Source organism: Elaeis guineensis, chromosome 15, assembly GCF_000442705.2.
Source record: "Elaeis guineensis isolate ETL-2024a chromosome 15, EG11, whole genome shotgun sequence".
NCBI classification, from domain to species: Eukaryota; Viridiplantae; Streptophyta; class Magnoliopsida; order Arecales; family Arecaceae; genus Elaeis; species Elaeis guineensis.
In genome coordinates this window covers 20120905-20141117 of record NC_026007.2, presented here as the reverse complement: position 1 = coordinate 20141117, position 20213 = coordinate 20120905, and the positions used below count along the sequence as shown (strand labels likewise).

The window sequence follows — 20213 nt, the reverse complement described above, 5'->3', positions numbered from 1 at the left end:
TTTCTCTTTTTTTTCTTCTTTTTCTCTCGGGCTCCTTCCTGGCCGAAACAGGGGACCGGCAGGTCCTCTCCCTTGACTGGGCATCCAGGCCACGGCCGACACGGTGAACCCGACGGCAGAGGGGGGCAACCTCTCTCGAGTTCAGAGAGGCAAGATCGGCGGTCGGTTGTGATCGCCGGCGTCGGAAAATCAAAAGAAAGAAGAGACCAAACAGGGATCTCTTCTCCGACCAAAAATCGGCGACACCCGTCGCCGGCAGTCGTGCACAGAGGCACGAAAAAAAGGAGAAAGAAGAGAGGAAGAAGAGGAAAACTTACTTCGACCTCCGGTGACCCCGCCGGTGAGCAATCACGGCGAGAACGAAATAAGTATCCGCGGCTCCAATCGGAAAAATCAGTGAGGAAGAGAGGGAAATAGGACCGGTGATCGGCTTCTAAGGAAGGGGAGGATCTTTTTATAGAGAGTCCTAGGACTCTTGGTGATTCTAGGACTCCCGATCACCGGGGTTTATTCGGAGAAGAAGACTCCCGATAGGAGTCTTCTTTCCATTTTTTTTTTTTTTTTTTTTTGAACTTAAATATTTTAATTTGGGCTTGGGCTATAATATTTTATCTGTGCTCCGTTTTTGTCAGTGGTTTTGGAAGGGCCGAGTTGTGAATCGGTGGCCATGCGCTGTGTTAGAATGACATCTGGCAGAGATTTATGGCCTTCGTCCTTGATATCTTCTGATCAAGCGAAGCCTTTTTTTGCTCAGAGTAATCCATGGAGGTTGACGGAGAGCCACGGGTCAGTACATATTTGGAGTTAAAAAAGAAAAGTCTTGTTTGCCTCCATTTTTTGCTAAAATGTAGCTTCAATGAGACCCTTTAACTAGTGTCTAATTTTTAATCAATGAAGAAATCTGTGAAGCATGCCACCAGCCAGGTCTGCCAGATCTGTGGTGATGGCATCGGCATGACTGTGGATGGCGATCTATTTGTTGCCTGTGATGTCTGTGGGTTCCCTGTCTGCAGACCGTGCTATGAGTATGAGAGGAAGGATGGGAACCGGTCCTGTCCCCAGTGCAAGACCAAGTACAAGAGGCATAGAGGTTTCGAGATGCAACTGACCTTATTTTATGCTCATCTGCATCATCTGGTCTTTTTATTCTGTCAATTAATAGTCGCTCTTTGGTAACTTATCTTGTCATTATGCTTTTAATTTCCAGGAAGCCCATGGGTTCCTTGAGAGGAAGGGAATGATGGGGATGTTGATGATGTGAGTGATTTCAATTATTCCGGCAATCAGGATCAGAAGCAGAAGATTGCTGAGAGGATGCTGAGCTGGCACATGAGCAGGGAAGATGTTGGGCCTCCTAAGTATGATAGCGGGGAGATCCCTCGAAATCACATTCCTATGCTCGCTCATAGCCAGGGGGCAAGAATTTTGACTCAATATACTATCTTAGTAATTCATATTGTTTGTACGTTATGTGTCTACCTTTTATTTTTTTTTTTTTTTAACTTTTTTGGGTTTTTGTTTGATTTCTTCAGCTCTTTGGGGAACTTCCAGTGACATCCCCTGAGCATATGATGTCTCCTGGAGGAGGTGGTGCTGGGAAGCGTGTGCATCCGCTACCTTATCAGTCACGTGTGTATATCCTCTAGTGGTGTTCTCTGTACAAAATTGTGAAATTAGGACTGGCTTTTATGTGTTATTATGTTGACTCTGATCTTTGGATCATTTTTCCCTCTTTTTGTGCAGCTAACACGTCACGAGAATTTTCTGGTGGATTTGGCAATGTTGCTTGGAAAGAGAGGGTTGATGGATGGAAGATGAAGCAGGACAAAAATGTTGTGCCGATGACCAATGGGACTAGTCATGCCCCTTCTGAAGGCAGGGGAGTCGGTGATATCAATGCAACTACTGATTATAATATGGATGATGCTTTATTGTGAGTTCTTAACTGAAAAACTCTTTTTTCCTGTGCTCTGTATGTGCACTCTTTTCATCTGATGATGGGCACGATTTGTTGACTAAAAGACTCATGGTTCTGATACTTATGTATAGAACACAAACTAAAATCAAAATCGGACTGATCATTACATATTTGAGTTCGTAAATACCACTTTTTTTTTTTTAATGTGATGCAAGTCATTTCTTTCTTTCTTTGCATACAACTATCAACTAACTCTAATTTATCCATGGAGCTGTTTAGTATCTCAGTGGCTTTGATAACAAAAATTTAATTTTTGTTACCATCTGTGTATCCTTGGCTTCTTCATTTGTATAGTTAATGATCTTTAGTTATCCTCTCTTGATTTTTCTGTTGAGAAGTCAAACTCTTACATTGCCCATATATTGTTCTTTAATAATTTTCTGTTACTGTATAATTTCATCTGGTGACACATGAAGTTTTATGATCTAGAAATTTAGACATTGACTTTGCTAAGGGGCACAGAATTAATTTTTTAAAGGGATCTAGTGAGACTGGCTGTCGTATGTTATTTTTTTCATTGCAGATGCATTACAACGATTAGGTTTTGCAAAATTTTGTCCATCATTAATTCAGTGAAAACAACTTATTTTAGTTAGAACTTTGGGATGCTGCATATTTTTTAGGAATTCTTCGATGACACCATAAAATTGGCAATCTCAAGTGTTAGAAAGATGTCATTAACCGCCTAACTGTTCCAAGTGCTTGACTTGTCAAGAAACCCACTATAACATTGCACAAAAGGAAAAAAAAAAGGTTAAGAACATATGTAATATAAACAGTGACACTTAAACACTGATAGTGTCTGAAAAGAAAATAACAGTCTTTTAGAATTTCGAGAAGATGATCTATCTAGAAAGTCGATTTGGATATCATTTTACTTGGGATTTCACTCTCAGAAGCTCTTCAAACTTGCAATTTCTTTGTCAATGTCTACAGTCATTAAATATTCTCCTCTATCTAGAATGTTGCTTTATAATATGTTCCCTTGGAACATAGAAGCTGCTAAAATTGCATCGATAAGAGTTCTTATTTTTTATTCGCTGCCTAATGTTTTGCAGAAATGATGAAGCTCGCCAGCCTTTTTCTAGAAAAGTGTCCATTCCATCCTCCAGGATAAACCCATACAGAATGGTGATTCTCTTACGGCTTGTTATCCTCGGCATTTTCCTGCACTACCGTATTACAAATCCTGTGCGCAATGCCTATGCTTTGTGGCTCCTTTCTGTCATATGTGAGATTTGGTTTGCTATATCCTGGATATTGGATCAGTTCCCTAAGTGGTTTCCAGTGAATCGTGAGACTTATCTTGATAGACTGGCTATAAGGTACTTGCTTTTCTAACTCCTCTATTATTCCTTTAAGGGCTTGTTTGAATATTCCTACGAGATTGGACCGAAAATCCTGTAGGTATTGATCTTGTTCGTTCATGTTGCTCGCATTTTCTAAGAGCCTATCTAAACTCAGCTCAGAGCCTAATCTTTGGGCTGCATGAAGAAAAACAGACCTCCATACCTCCATAGGCCTTTTTTCTCTTCCCATAGGATCTAGGCTGACCGGAGTTTGATTGATACAGTGCCATGTTTAAATGAAACATCCTACAGGATTTTCAGCCCAATCATGTAGGAATAGCCAAACAGGCCCTAGAAGTTTTATTATTCTGAACCTTTAAACTTCCAGCAGCCAACTGGTCAAATTCTTTTTTCGTTTTTGTATTTTTTTGATGTTATGATTCTTAATTCACTTGAATCAACAGGTATGACCGAGAAATCTCAGCTTGCTGCTGTTGACATTTTTGTCAGTACTGTCGATCCTTTAAAGGAACCTCCTCTTGTCACTGCCAATACTGTGCTATCAATTCTTGCAGTGGACTACCCGGTTGACAAGGTTTCTTGCTATGTTTCTGATGATGGAGCTGCTATGCTGACATCTGAAGCCCTGTCTGAAACTTCAGAATTTGCAAGGAAATGGGTACCTTTCTGCAAGAAATACAGTATTGAACCCCGGGTTCCTGAATGGTACTTTGCACAGAAAATTGATTACCTGAAAGACAAAGTTCATCCTTCATTTGTGAAAGATCGCAGAGCTATGAAGGTATCTAAATTACACGGTTTTGTCTTTAGATGTATCTTTCTATTTCTTTGGACATGCCTTGATCTGAATCTGACAACCAATCTGTTTACCACAGAGAGAATACGAGGAGTTTAAAGTCCGCATCAATGCCCTTGTTGCAAAGGCACAGAAAGTTCCTGAAGAGGGATGGATCATGCAAGATGGCATGCCCTGGCCAGGGAATAACACCAGAGATCATCCTGGAATGATCCAAGTTGGTGCTCTTTCCTAGTGGTTTTTTCGTTTGTGATCCAAACTGAAATGCCAAGTAATATTTTTCAAAAGAAAAAGAAATGGAGTCAAAGTTATTGAAATACATTATAAAACATTATAAAAATCCAATATCATTCAAACGACTGAAAATAGTAGTTCTAAAGCTTAAATAGTGTACTGGTTATGGACCTAAACTTCTCAAAGTTAAAAAAGAAGTCTCCAAGGTTTACTATCTGTTATTCATAACAAGCTTATTGTGATTACTTACAAACTATAGATATGAAATGCTGGTTCCTGAAACACTTATCTGGAAGTAGGATCTTATGCTTAATATGATTATCCATTATATGCAGGTTTTCCTAGGCCATAGTGGAGGGCTAGACACTGAAGGTAACGAGCTACCACGTTTGGTATATGTATCTCGTGAGAAACGTCCAGGTTTCCAGCATCACAAGAAGGCTGGTGCAATGAATGCACTTGTAAATACCTAAACATAAAAATACATATCTAGCTGCATTTGGATATCTCTCACTTATTAATTTAATTAATCTTCCTCTGCAGGTACGTGTGTCAGCAGTCCTTACCAATGGATCCTATCTGTTGAATCTTGATTGTGATCACTACATAAACAACAGCAAGGCTTTGAGGGAAGCAATGTGTTTTCTTATGGATCCAAACCTCGAAAAGTCAGTATGTTATGTACAATTTCCACAGAGGTTTGATGGTATTGATAAGAATGATCGTTTTGCCAACCACAATACTGTGTTTTTTGATGTAAGTAAGAATGCCCTTTCCAAATTGCCTTTTGATTTGTTATCCAAAGGATGTAGAGGATGCTATAGTATGTATTCAGAAAGTTTTAAATCTGACACTAATGGTTGAGAAAAGCATTGGTTGCGAAATATATGGTTGAATGATATTAGGTGGCATTTGGTGACCAAATGGGATCACCCATAGTGATCTAAGATCACCAGTCATCTGAATCCTAAGATGATTTGATCCCAGTGATCAAAATTCACTATGTTTGATAGGTTGTGATTCAGTGATTAAAGATCACTAGGTATCTATGAGTAATCTATTTGATATTTTATGGAAATTCAAGATCACTGACTATAAAATATCAAAACTACTCATAAAAATATATTTATTAATTATATAAAATAAATTATAATAAAATATTAATATATTTATTAATATGTTAATTATCAATATATTCTGTAAAATATATTTATAAGTCCTATATATTACTAATCCTATAAAAATATATTAATTATTATTATAGAATGAATATTTTTATTATAGTTATAATATAATATTTGTTAATACTAAAATTTATTTTAATTAGGAAAATAAGGCAAATAAAAGTAATACATTAAATAATTTCATTATATGAATATAAAGTACAATAAGATATTTCTAGTCTAATTTAAAATTATCATTGAATCATAATATGACAATAATATGATTAATAATATATTATAATATAATATATATCATAAATATAATATGTAATATCAATATAAGATAATATCAGATATATAATATTGATATAATATATTAATAATATATTGATATATCAAGTTTTTTGCTAGACTGAGGGATATTTTTGTCATCAAATCTCAGTCCAAGATCATTCCTAGGGGTAATCATGGATTCTCGACCTAAGGATAGGTATCCCATCACTGGGTTCGATGGTGATTTAAGAAGTGAGAGTGATTTAGGATCATTGCCATATAGGATCATCATGATGCAACCAAATGCAATGATCTCGTCACCTCCATCCATATCACCCTTGATCTTGGGTTAATCACCTCACACCAAACACCCTCTTAATGTTGAAGCCTAATGTATATGCTTGCTAGCTTAAAATGCTCTTCTTCTCAATGGCCTAGGAGTTGGTATATTTTACTAGCTAAACTTTAGCATCATTTAGTCATATAGCCTTTACTGATACATATATCCAAATAGATGGAATAAGATATGATACTTATGGGTATAGGAGAGTGATATTCTTGAATATCTGAAAGCTAGCATGCATGCATTCTTTGTAGTTCAACATGAGATTTAATCTGTCTTACCTAGCTTCAGCTATATCTTTTCTTGTTTGAACTCTCAAATCTATTAATTTAAGTACTATTTTAAAAGAGAGGTCTCAAAGGCATGCACTGAAAATCATATTATATGAGTTTTATATAGATTATGATTGGTGTGAGATGGTTAAAAAAGTTTAAGAACTGAGAGCTAGAAATTTCTAAAATGACTTAGAAATCCAAAACCTTTTAGATTTTTGACATGAGATTGATAGAAATGATAAAATCTTCTCAAAATTTAGGATTACACTTGGTAGTTAAGACTCAAATTCACTTTGCTGGTTATTGGTTTTCTGGATTCTTTTTGTCCCTCTAAACATATTGTTTTAAAGTTTTTCTTGAAGCCATAAACATGTAATCCTAAAAGATATAAGTTTTCAGTTTCTAATCTTTAAAGCAAAGGATATGCAAATGAATATGTTTCTGAAAGTAAAAGCATCTAAATACGTATTTAAGGATTATTGCAACTTCCAAGTTCTTCTGACCATTGTTCTTGGCAATGGTCTTCGCTCTAGATCAATTTAAGAGGTCTAGATGGCATCCAAGGCCCTGTTTATGTGGGTACAGGATGTGTCTTCAACAGAACAGCCTTGTATGGTTATGAACCTCCTGTCAAGAACAAGCATAGAAAGAAGAATTTTTTTTCTTCTTTCTGTGGTGGCTCTCGGAAGAAGAGTTCAAAATCAAGCAAGAAGAATTGTGATGAGAAGAAACCTACCGGGCATGTGGACAACACTGTGCCAATATTTAATCTGGAAGATATAGAAGAGGGGGTTGAAGGTAATTTTATTTTATTTTGCTGTTTTAGCAAGTAGATGAGTCCCATGAACATAATGATTGTGTTATTTAAGTGCACTAGTCATGCTTTTATTTGAAATCTCAAAGCATGTTTTGCTGGCAATTTATGTAGTGCCTTCCAGTCATTTCAAAGAAGTACATAGGTATCCAATGGGGAAAAGCCATGATTCAACATCATTATGCTGATCATGTCTCAAGAAAAGGAGGAATTAAAAGAAAAGTCTTGATATTGTATAAAAGAATAAACAAGTAATGTAAAAGACTTCAAATTATGTGCTTTTGAGTCATTTGTTATATATAGATTACCATATGGATGTGAAATGTTATCCGGTTACCCTCTAAATTGCTTAGACAGCTAGGTATGCTCATGGAGTTTAGGTAATTCAATGATTACAAGTTTTTATATAAATCTCCTCAGTTAAATTCCCATAAAGTATACCTAATCATAGAGAAGAGTTATTTTAAATAGATAAATTATGAGACATCAAAAGGTCCATATTACTAGTCACTGTCATTTGCATTTTTGAATCTTCAGCTGCTACAAAATTACACTTGTATATTGTTCATTAAATGCTCAGATCCAGAGATTCCAAGCAATAATTACAATGAAACGATTCTTTTTCATGATTTTGTCATCCATGAGAACACCATGTAGCTATGAAACATGGACATGGATATGGTTATGGATGTGACATGACACAGATACACCTGTACGGAAACTCTTGAAAAAGTGGAATACAATATGTCTAGGATATGAGAATGCATGCATACATTGATGCATGCATGTATGTATGTCTATGTTGTGTCTATATATGCTTCGTGTGTCTAACGGCATAAGTATAGCATGGCAGGCTATGAGAAAAACGTAGCCCATACTTTATACCATATCATGAACTCATCATTAAAAGATTAACATTCATTGAAAAAAACAACAAACAAAAAGCCCTACTTATCATTTCTCAAGTGTTAATGAAGTATATTGAGAATATCCAAGAAGTACATGGAGAGCTGTTCAATTTCTAAAAATAGGATACTTGAACTATCAAACAAGTATCCTAGAAGTTCTCGTATGTATTGATATGGAACATGTATCCGATAAAGACATGGCATGCAATTTGAAGTATCAATCTATCCTAGTCTTATAGACAACAAGGACATGAACAAAATATAGAACATATAAATTTATGGCAGAAATATCGAGGCATATGTTACATGACATTGCTAAATGCCAAGTTCATAGAAACTGAGACCTAAAGGAATTATATAGTTAAAAGATCAAAAAGTGCATTTTTTAACACCTAAATAATCCATAATCATTCATCTCCATGTCTACATTTGTTAGCAAAGGATGCTTTTATAATTATTAAACTTAATGTAAATAAAGTATCATAATATAACATGATTATTATTTTAACTGTGGAAGGCATTTACCTGGTAATGGTAGATAGGAAACACCAGCCTGATTTCTCAAGTGGTGACCTTCTTGGGCTGATTCATGTCCAGGAACCTAAGGAGCTCAATGTACAAGCTTCACCTTGGTGCGCCCACACACACAGATAGGGGGAAGGCAATGTAGGATGTCTCTAATGTACCTGATGCCTTTGCTGGCTTATCACATGTGGTATGCTAGATATCATGTAAATGTATCACCTAGGCAGATTTCCAGGTCTGTCGTCCAATCAATTCTATGATTTGTAAGTTTATCTGGTTATCAATTACCTGCTGTGCCCATGATTGATGCTTATTTTACATGAGCTTGTCACCTGGACTACCATCCATTTTATGTTAAATTCTGTAATAGTCCAGTTTTCCATGCATGTACTTAGTGTTTATTTTGACTTTTCATGATAGTGTTGCGCAGTCATGCTTTTTTTTTGTTTTGAAAATCCAGGTGCTGGATTTGATGATGAGAAGTCATTGCTCATGTCACAAATGAGCCTAGAGAAAAGGTTTGGTCAGTCTTCTGTCTTTGTTGCCTCTACACTAATGGAACATGGCGGTGTTCCCCAATCAGAAACACCCGAGTCTCTTTTGAAAGAAGCAATCCATGTTATAAGCTGTGGTTATGAAGATAAGACAGAATGGGGAAGTGAGGTATGAAAGCTAGCACTGCAAAACTCTTGGTTTCCTCTGCCTTGTACTTTATATGTTCTAAACTAGTATTATTTGAATGATGCTGCTCTGAATGATCAAAATATTTTATGTGCTAATCTGTTCCATAAAAAGATCTATAATGTCATACTTTGTGGTGGAGGTAGCAAAAATTGACCTGATCTGGCCCTATCAGCCGATTTGTGATTATAGAGAGTTTCTAGTAGTTGGTGATAATCCAACTTCTTTCAGTTTGGCAAAATAAGCCAATATTACTCCTAGCAAACTTCTCTTTATATAAATTATAGCTTATTCTGGACAGAGGATGTGCAGTATTGCCCTAGAACACTAGAAAGAGCTACTGTCTATAGAGGCTTGGTGACATGATCATGACAATTGATGGTTCTCACAATGTTGTAGTTTTTTTTTTTTTTTTTAACTAATAAAATTCATTTTTTGTCATCATATGGGATTATAACTGGATGATGAGCTTTTCTGTAGCTTACTGCCCAACATGAACTCCCAAGCAAGGTTCACTGGCTCTATATAGGTAGGTGGTCATATGTGGTATGGGACTGTACTGTGCCAATCTGACGTGTACCAAACTGAGTGGGGGCAGGGGAGAGGGAGGGGCCCACAGAGAGGGGGAGAGGGAGAAGGAGAGGGAGGAAGAGAGAGGCATGGGAGGGAGGGAGATAGAGAGTAGGGTTGAAGGATGTTGAATGCGACGATCGCTGCTAGGGAGGGATAGAGGGGGGAGGGGATTTACCCCAGCAGTGGCAGCGGCCGAAGTTCCTGAACGGCATGGTCAGTATAAAAAGAGAGTGCTTTGAGAGAGCTAGGGGTTTATCAAGATAATCCATCGGGGGGAGGGGGGAACTTATGTCAGCAGCGGCGGCCAGCATCAAAAGAGAGTGCTTTAAGCAAGCTAGGGCATGATCGGGACTCTGAGAGAACCCACCTGGGGAGGAGGGAGGGAGGAAAGGGTGAGAGTTTTATAAACCAAACTGACCTGCATTGTGGAACAGTCCCGACTCGACGTCAGTTCAGTATGGTGCAGGCTGAACTGCCCAGTTTAGGTCAGTTCAGTGATCCTTGATCTCGGGGGTGGGGACCGTGTATTTCTGTCCTTCACCTTTTCAGCCCCAACGTACTCTTTTTTCTTTTTTACAGACTCTAGGTTAGGTCCTCCATTCTCAGATGCACACCCTTCAGAAATAGATATACCGCTATATTTACTCTGAAATGACTAAGGGAGAGAAAAAACAAGATATAAACCAGGAATATATTTATCAATTCTACTCCAAACAATCTTGATTGGTGGGTACAAGGCCATTCACCAAATGCTCTCTTCTTTAAACCATGTGCTTTGGCACATGCCAAATATTGGTAGATCCATAAATTTACTTGGCCAAGAACTCTTTCCATTATCACCTGCTGACCACATTTCTACTGCCTCCACATAAGGACACTCGTTTTCTGTTAAAGAAGAAAAATGCAACATAAATTCACTGATAGAATTTTGTTGGTTTTTCTTAATCAGTTTGGCTTCGTTGTTTGTGACCTAAAGATTTACTTTTTATTCCATAAATGTGTTCTAAGCTTCCAATGAAAATCAGTTGTTCTGAACAGCCGTTAATAGTAATGCAAACATGTATATGTTGAATGCTTTTAAGCTTCATTCATTTTTTTTCTTTTTTTAAATTTTATTGGATCTTGAGTTGCAACAACTTAATCTCTGCTGCACCCATCTTTTGATTTATCTATCAATGTGGCATACAGAAATTGTGCCTTTTCATTTTTTATATTTTTTCCAATTTTATGTAAATTGTTTTCTGTTTTCTTTTAGCCATCATATTTATACAACATATAAGTTAATCTTTTTACGGTATGACATCTTTTCAGTAAGAATTAATGTGCTTTCTGATCTATATTTTTGCTAATGTATAAGCCCTAGTTGATAACAACATTCATTGGTGTAATTATGTGTCTTATTGCAAGACCAGCTGTCATTTCGTCAATTTTTATTTTTGATAATTGCTTATGTGCTGTTGCCTTTGGAAATTGATAAATTTCTACTAATATCCAGAGTTCTCATAATTTCGTAATAGATGCTGGTTAAAAGTTGACAAAGGTATTTCTAGATGGGAGTGGAAAAGGAACATGTACTTTTGTAAAGAAAATAGTAAATTAAAGAGCCTGAATTCTGCAAGGAACTGACTTGTATGGTAAATTCTCAACTTATATAAACTTAATGGAAAGCAACTTCAGCTTCTGAAATTTCTCCGGGAAGAAATTGGTGCCAGTAAGAAACAAAGGATCACAGAGAAATCCGCTTAAATATGAGCACCAAAACAAAACTGATTGTTGGTGATGTTCATAAGATTGTAGTTCTACTAGATGTTTTAGGTAGCCTCATCTTGGTTGTTGCTAGATATATTATGGTCTTACAAATTAAGGACCTTGACACTTTTTCTAAACAACTCTGATTTCTAAATTTGTGCTACTTCATTCCATCATGTTAGTTGGGTGGCTTCTCTTTCTCTCTTGGAACTTGGATTATACCGTTCTTTGCACTATGTGAAAGCTTTTCACCATTGGCATTACGGCTGTGTTTGGCATACAGCTTTTGAGATAGCTTTAGCTTATTTAAGCTACAACATAGCAATATTAGTATTTAGTGAGGATAGCTTATAGTCCATAAGCTAGCTTTTGTTGACAGCTCCCTCATCCAAGGGTTCAAAAGCTACAGCTAGCTATGCACTTTTTAGTTCCAAATTTATTTCTTATCTTTTTCTAAAATTATTCACGTATTTAATGTTTAAGCTTCCTCCTCTCTCTATTCTTCTCGCATCCACCTCTCCCCTCTCCTCTAGAATTACTCATGTACTTTTTGTAAACAACCTCTGCCCCACAGTAATAGAAAATTTTTATTTTATTACAAATTAAAATTTTTAAAATTTATCTACAAAAATAATGCTACGAACAATAATATGACTCCGTTAATTCTTAATTCAAACTTAAAAAATATCACATGATTTTTATTTTTATTATTTTATAATTTATTTATTTTATAATTTAGTAAAGTTGATTTTTATTACATCTATTATATTTAATTGAACTTGTCAGATATCGTAAATCCCTATTTTGGTGAAACCAAATCTGTCCAATATAGTAAGTCTCTATTTTGGTGAAAACCAAATCTGACCAATATAGTAAATCCCTATTGGTGAAAACCAAATCATGAAAATCAAATCACAATTAAAACCATTCTAAACTGGCCCAATGTATATTCCTTTTATATACCTTTTTTTTATTTCTTTTTTATTCTTTCCTGGAGTCTATTTATATGATGTAAATGATGTACATTGAAAAATCAATCAATACAATTGAATTCCATTTTTTCTTCATATTTTTTGTCATGGTATCAAAGCCATTCATCCCTTTTTTTCTTTAATCCCAGCCGTGGGATTCATTTCTCATCCATCTCTCTTTCATTCTGACCGTAGATCATTCCTCATCTTCCTTATTGTTGCATCATCTATTTATGAGAGTTCTTGCAACCTCTCACCTTTTGCAATCCATCAATGGCCACTAAAGATTTGAGAGAATCTTCTCAACCTGTGAAGGTCATTCTTGATGGGACCAATTATTTATTTTGGTCTCAACAAATGATCAGTTTTTTTGAAGGGAAGGAAGCTGTGGAGACATTCTCCAACCAACAAGAAAAGCCGATGAAACTGACAAAGCCCTTGCTGCTAGACTTGATGATTGGGATAGCAACAATCACAAGATTATCACGTGGATCTCGAACACATCAAGCATCAATATTGTCATAGAATTTGGCAAATATGAAACAACAAAAGAAGTTTGGGATCATCTTCACGCAAGGTATATAGCTCCTGATCCCGCTCGAAAATATAAGTTAAAACAGAACTTGCTTTCTCTTTGTCAAACTACAGGTCAATCAGTCTTCTATTCCCGCATGTTTATACTATGGCAGCAATTGGATCAGATGGGTTCAAAACTCAAAAACAAGGAAGACATGATGGAGTATGAAAAATATCGAGACACCGATAAACTTCTCGAATTCTTGATGGCATTTTCTCTTGAGTTTGAGTTTGTCTGTGCCTCAATACTTCACAGAGATTCTCTGTCGTCTCTCTCCAGTGCTTTGAATGAACTCCTTTCTGAAGAAACATATGAGGGCCTTCTATCATCAAACCAACATCATCAAGAAGCAGTGTTGTTTGCTAGGAATAGGATCAATGCCCCTTCATCAAAAGGCACTGGTTCTTTTTTCGATCGACCAGATAGCAAAGTCGACTGGAGCAAAGTTGAATGTTACTTCTGCCATGAGTTTGGACATACCACAACCAAGTGTCCCAAAAAAATAAAGGCCTACTTGCTCTACCACAACCAACTGCAACTGTAGTGACAACATCGGATACATTGAACAACGAGTCTGATCATAAGGGATCCATTTCTACATTCACGGCTGCTGAAGTGGAGGATATTCTTGTTAAAGCCCTTGCACGTCAGGGTAATATTAATTTTTTCTCTGCTTCTGTCTTATCTGTCAACATAGGTAACTCTTGGATTCTTGATAGTGGAGCTTCTAATCATATGACATTTGACGCTACTTATTTTTCAACCAAAACACCCATTCCTCATTTCACCAATATACTTACTGCATGTGGAAACAATCTTACTCCTAGTCATATAGGATATGTCAACATACCTTCATACTTATCTATACCCAATGTTTATCATGTTCCCAATTTATCTATGAACTTGCTATCTGTCGGTCAACTTGTTGAGAATGGTTTTGAATGTATGTTTTCTAACCATGCTTGTCAGGTACGAGAGCAACAGTCGAAGAAGGTCGTTGGGATTGGCCGTAAAGTGGATCGACTTTTCAAAATTGTGTGGTTATACACTCAACATTCAATGGTCACTTCATCAGTAACAACTTCTCATCTTTAGCATCTTAGATTAGGTCATGTATCTATCTCTTATTTGAATAAACTCATTTCTGATGGATTGTTAGGTAGCGTTGCGAAAAAAAATATTGATTGTATCCATTGCAAACTTGAAAAATTATCTGCATTACCTTTTAATAATAGCATCCACAGTTCTACTATACTTTTTAATCTCGTACACAGATGTTTGGAGACCATCTCGTGATCCCACTATGGGTGGATCTAGATATTATGTTGTTTTCATTGATGATTTTTCTCGCTATACATGGATCTACTTGCTCAAATCTCGTTCAGAAGTAGTTCTCAAATATAAACATTTTGCAAAGATGGTCTATATCCAATTTTCAAAAAGGATCAAAGTCTTTCGTTCAGATTCTGGGGAAGAATACCTGTCAAATAAGTTCCGTAACTTTTTGTCTTCTAAGAAAACAATCTCTCAATTATTTTGCCCTCACACTCTCCAACAGAATGATCTTGCAGAAAGGAAACATAGACACATTATTGAAATCACTCGCACCCTTATTTTATCTTCAGGACTTCCAAAATATTTTTGGGGAGAAACTATGCTAACTGCTATTTATCTTATAAATCGGCTCCCAAGTACTAGTATAGGAATGATCTCTCCTTTCTTTAAGTTATTTGGCAAACATTCAACATACAATCATTTTAAATCCTTTGGGTGCACTTGTTTTGTTCTACTTCCTCCAAATGAAAAAGATAAACTTTCTGCTCGTTCCAAGTTATATGTCTTTTTAGGTTATGGAATAGAACAAAAAGGTTATCGATGTTTCGATCTCAAAGCCAATCGCTTGCGATCTCACGAAATGTGGTTTTTTGGAAACACATTCCTTTTACAAAGCTTTTTGATTTCAACTCTCAGCTTGCAATACTTGAAGTAAATGATAGTATCTTTACAGATGATCCACTACAAGCTAATCCTACTAAGACCCTCATGACTATTGCACCAGTATCTCCAGCTTCAACAATTGAACAGCGATACCCTCAACGACAATGTACATCTAATGTATGTCTCACTAGATATGACACCTCTTTCATTTTCACTTTACTCTCTTATCGTGAGCCTAAATCCTACCTAGAAGCATCCACTAATCCTCTTTGGCAGAAAGCTATTAAGGAAGAATTGAATGCCCTAGCTCAAAATCATACATGGGACCTTACAAAATTACCTCCATATAAAACAGCTATTGGATGTAAGTGAATCTTTAGGATCAAAACTCATTCAGATGGATCTATTGAGCGCTACAAAACTCATCTAGTGGTGAAAGGCTACAATCAAGAACATGGCATTGATTATGAAGAAACTTTCGCTCCAGTTGCCTGGCTGACATCTGTTCGAATCCTCCTTGCAGTAGCTTCTGTACGACAATGGAAGCTTCATTAGATGGAAGTTAAAAACGTATTTCTTTATGGCCATCTTGAGGAAGAGGTATATATGACCCCACTACAGGAGTATCTCACCAACCTAATGAAGTATGTCGTCTTCGTCGAGCACTGTATGGGCTTAAATAGGCACCAAGAGCATGGTTCTCCAAGTTCAGCTCTACCATTTCATCTTTTGGCTTTGCTCAAAACTCATATGATCCTGCATTGTTTATTTGAAAAACTGACAAAGGCATCATCTTATTACTTCTTTATGTTGATGACATGGTCATAACAGGAGATGACTCAAGGGTATCTTGAAACTGAAGGCTTCACTGCATAGCAAATTTGAAATGAAAGATTTGGGCTCTCTTGGCTATTTTTTAGGCCTTGAAGTCACTACTCAATCCTCCGGCTTAATTCTTTCTCCAATTAAATGTGCTTCTGATCTCATAACTCGTGCAGGGTTAACTGATGATAAAATAGCCGCAACACCCTAAGAGGTTAATGTCAAACTTGGTGCAAATGATGGAAAACCTCCTAACAATCCTACACTCCACAGAGAACTTGTTGGTGGGTTAATATATCTGACCACAACTCGTCTTGATATAGCTCATGCAGTTTATATTGTTAGCCAATTCATGGCCAAACCTCACACTGGTCACTATGCAGCAGTTCTTTGTATCATTCGCTACTTAAAGGGTCATCTTTTTCAAGGCATTCTTTTACCATGCACATCTAATTTTCAGTTGCGTGCTTATAGTGATGCAGACTGGGCCGGCGATATCAATGATCGACGATCTACAACTGGCTATTGCATCCTTCTTGATGATTCCCTAATCTCACGGAGAAGCAAGCAACCGTCTCTCACTCCAGCACTGAAGCAAAATATTGAAATCTTGCTGATATTGTCTCTGAAATCATCTGGCTTCGTTGGTTGGTATCTGAAATGGGGGTTCCTCAAAATCGATCAACTTCATTATTTTGTGATAACAAGAATGCCGTTCAAATTGCTCATAATGAAGTCTTTCATGAACGCAGAAAGCACATTGACATTGATTGCCACTTCACTCATTAGCATGTTTGTCAAGGAACTGTCACGCTCAGCCATCTCTTCTTCGGATCAACTTGCTGACTTATTCATAAAACAGTATCCTGGCTCTCGACTTTCTACATTATGTTCCAAACTCAATATGGTTTCTTGCCAAAACCCATCATGAGTTCGCGGGGGGGTGTCAGATATCGTAAATCCCTATTTTGGTGAAACCAAATATGTCCAATATAGTAAATCCCTATTTTGATTTTCTGACCAATATAGTAAATCCCTATTGGTGAAAACCAAATCATGAAAATTAAATCACAATTAAAACCATCCTAAATTGGCCCAATGTATATTCCTTTTATATACCTTTTTTTATTTCTTTTTTATTCTTTTCTGGAGTCTATTTATGTAATGTAAACCATGTACAGTAAAAAAATCAATCAATACAATTGAATTCCACTTTTTCTTCATATTTTTTGTCAGAATTGAATATTTGAAGTGATGTTAAAAATAAATAAAATGAAGTTACATCCTTTTGTGTCATTTTATACATGACAGTTTACTGACACAGTTAATTTTTATCAAATACTTAGACTAATATAGCTACAGCTCACAGCTTAGGCCACAGCTACGGCTACAGCTGCATACCAAACACAGCCTATAAGTTCTGTTTATAAGCTTTTATGATTGTACTCTAACAAATCTCTAAATGCCCTTGCAGATAGGATGGATTTATGGTTCTGTTACTGAAGATATTCTCACTGGGTTCAAGATGCATGCTCGTGGCTGGCGGTCAATCTATTGCATGCCTCAACGCCCAGCATTTAAAGGATCTGCTCCAATCAACCTTTCAGATTGTTTGAACCAAGTGCTTCGATGGGCTCTGGGATCTGTTGAGATTCTCTTCAGCCGCCATTGCCCGATATGGTATGGGTGTGGAGGATGGCTGAAATACCTAGAGAGATTTGCATACATCAACACTACCATTTACCCACTCACTTCGGTTCCCCTCCTCGTGTACTGTACATTGCCAGCTGTCTGTCTACTCACAGGAAAGTTCATTATTCCTCAGGTATTTAGACAATCTTCTTAATGCTAATATAAAATTGCCAGCAATTCCGTTTATATAAACTTCCACCTTTCAAACTGCAATCGAAATAAGATGAGTTTTGGGAACTCATTTTTACCCTTACCTTAAACAGCAAGCTGTATCCCACCCATATGAATTGTGCTGCATATGTCAGAGAGTGGTGTTTCTAGGTTTAGCAACATTTTATATCCAGCTCTAATCTAATGTCAAACCCTTCTGTATGAATTTGTGCCGAACTCTTGAGGCCTGCCACCTGCCATGAAAGCCGGAACTACCTGTCATTTTTCTTATATCTACATGAGTATATTTTTTTATCTAATTCCACATGGCCCGGATTCATCTTGCTTTTTTTTAAAAAAAAAAAACTTCAGAATTAACAGAATTTTACACATTCTTGAGTACCATACAGATGCAAGCGTAACAAAGCATGTAATTTCAAAGGCAACTAAGTGCTGTTACCTGCATGATTTTGATTGCAGATTAGCAACATAGCGAGTATCTGGTTCATCTCTCTCTTCCTTTCCATCTTTGCCACTGGCATTCTGGAAATGAGGTGGAGTGGTGTCGGGATTGATGAATGGTGGAGGAATGAACAGTTTTGGGTCATCGGAGGTGTTTCTTCTCATCTATTTGCCGTCTTCCAGGGTCTTCTCAAAGTTCTTGCAGGAATCGACACCAACTTCACTGTTACCTCCAAGGCATCAGATGAAGAGGGCGATTTTGCTGAGCTTTACATGTTCAAGTGGACCACACTTCTGATACCACCAACTACTCTTCTGATAATAAATCTGGTGGGTGTGGTTGCTGGGATTTCCTATGCTATAAACAGTAGGTACCAGTCATGGGGTCCACTCTTTGGTAAACTCTTCTTTGCCTTCTGGGTGATTGTCCACCTGTACCCCTTCCTCAAGGGTCTGATGGGGCGGCAAAACCGGACTCCGACCATTGTTGTTGTGTGGTCTATTCTCCTTGCATCAATCTTTTCTTTGCTGTGGGTTCGAGTCGATCCTTTCACCGCTCGGGTAACTGGACCAGATGTTCAGCAGTGTGGGATCAATTGCTAGAAGATTGAGGCAAAAAGGAGGAAATGCACGAAGATGTATCATATGCGACCAAAAGACTGAAGAAATGGTGGAACTTATTTATGTAGACTTGCACCTTTTTGGGTTTTATATATTTTTAAGTGTATTTTGAGCCAGGACATCTATTAGATGTCTGCTGTTCCACAAATTAAATTATCATCATCAATTTTTTTTTTCAATTTTATATATTTTTGGTGAAAAAAACTTGCCAGCAATTGTTCATGATTTAATTTTTAATCAAATGGAAAAATGTCTGTTTGGCATAAAATAAAACCAATGAATATCAAGGCCTTTTGCCCTTGTCTGCTTTTTGCAATGTCGCGTGCGTAAGTCCATGTCTCTCATATCTACTTTGAGGCTGCTTCACTTTTCAATCCTCTTTATGTTATGTTGACGGAGATCTTTTTAATCCTCATTGCTGATGGATGGTGTTACTGTAGGGCTCAAAATTTAGAGTGGAGTGGATCGATTTGGGTGAGATTATATTAGAGCAATCCTTACGTTCTGATAAAAATTGATCCAATCTGCAAAATCAATCAAAAAATCGGATGAAGATCCTTCTATTCTTGATCTTCTGATGCTTAAATCAATTCGAGCTTTGAGAACAAGAGTGGAAGAGCAAGAGAGATTAAGTGAAACTGGAGGAGAACTAGATGGAAGCCTAAAGTTTGGTGTAATTTCCTATCAATAAAGTCTCCTCTAGTTTCAAAGAGCAGAATTTATCGATGGAGGATTCCTGGTCCTTTATTTATAAGAAAGGTTGAGGAGGTCGTTTCAGAGTTTGTTAAGCCATTAGAAGAGTTTGTTAGACGGTTAGAGAGCCACCTACAAGTAAGTTGGTGCATAGCTGTGCATACGAGTTGGACATAAGATCGTGGCCATCTATGCCTTGGTTGACGAAACCATTACGGACATTTGTATAATGATTAAGTCCATCATTATAATAGTTTACCTCAATAGACGATCGGGGTAAAATAGAGATGTCATAGCATTTATCTCGGATAGTGAGGTATCGGGGTTCAGGTCGGTAAATATCCGATCTGAATATTTTTTTGCTAACTGAGATATCATCCAGACGGAATGCAAGGACGTCCTTCATTCAGGTCGGTGAAGTACCGATCTAAATCTGCTAACTAGCAAATTAGTTTGTTGGGATTTGATGCTTTCAAATTGACATTTCTTTGATCTTGTATGATGATGCTACGTGTCTTAAAGCTGGTTTAATACACCAACACTTTGTCCCCCGCTTTCTTTGTCCAAGATGATAATCCTTTGATCGGATTAAGAAGTAGAAGTACCTTCATAAGATTGGATTTTCACCAATTTGAGAGACGTTATCATAGAGACTGAATTTTATC

The 20213-nt window shown here is 36.9% G+C and overlaps 1 long non-coding RNA gene and 1 pseudogene across 1 annotated transcript; one reads left to right on the top strand and one right to left on the bottom strand.

Moving 5' to 3' along the window:
• The first annotated feature begins 572 nt into the window (after positions 1 to 572).
• Positions 573 to 19132, top strand: LOC105034747 (probable cellulose synthase A catalytic subunit 8 [UDP-forming]; annotated as a pseudogene).
• On the bottom strand, positions 3037 to 18410 carry LOC114913150 (uncharacterized). Its single transcript, XR_012137151.1, has 3 exons — positions 18233 to 18410; positions 17877 to 18026; positions 3037 to 4343 (listed from the first exon to the last, which is right to left on the bottom strand). It is a non-coding gene; the product is annotated as an uncharacterized lncRNA (long non-coding RNA).
• Positions 19133 to 20213: the final 1081 nt, after the last annotated feature.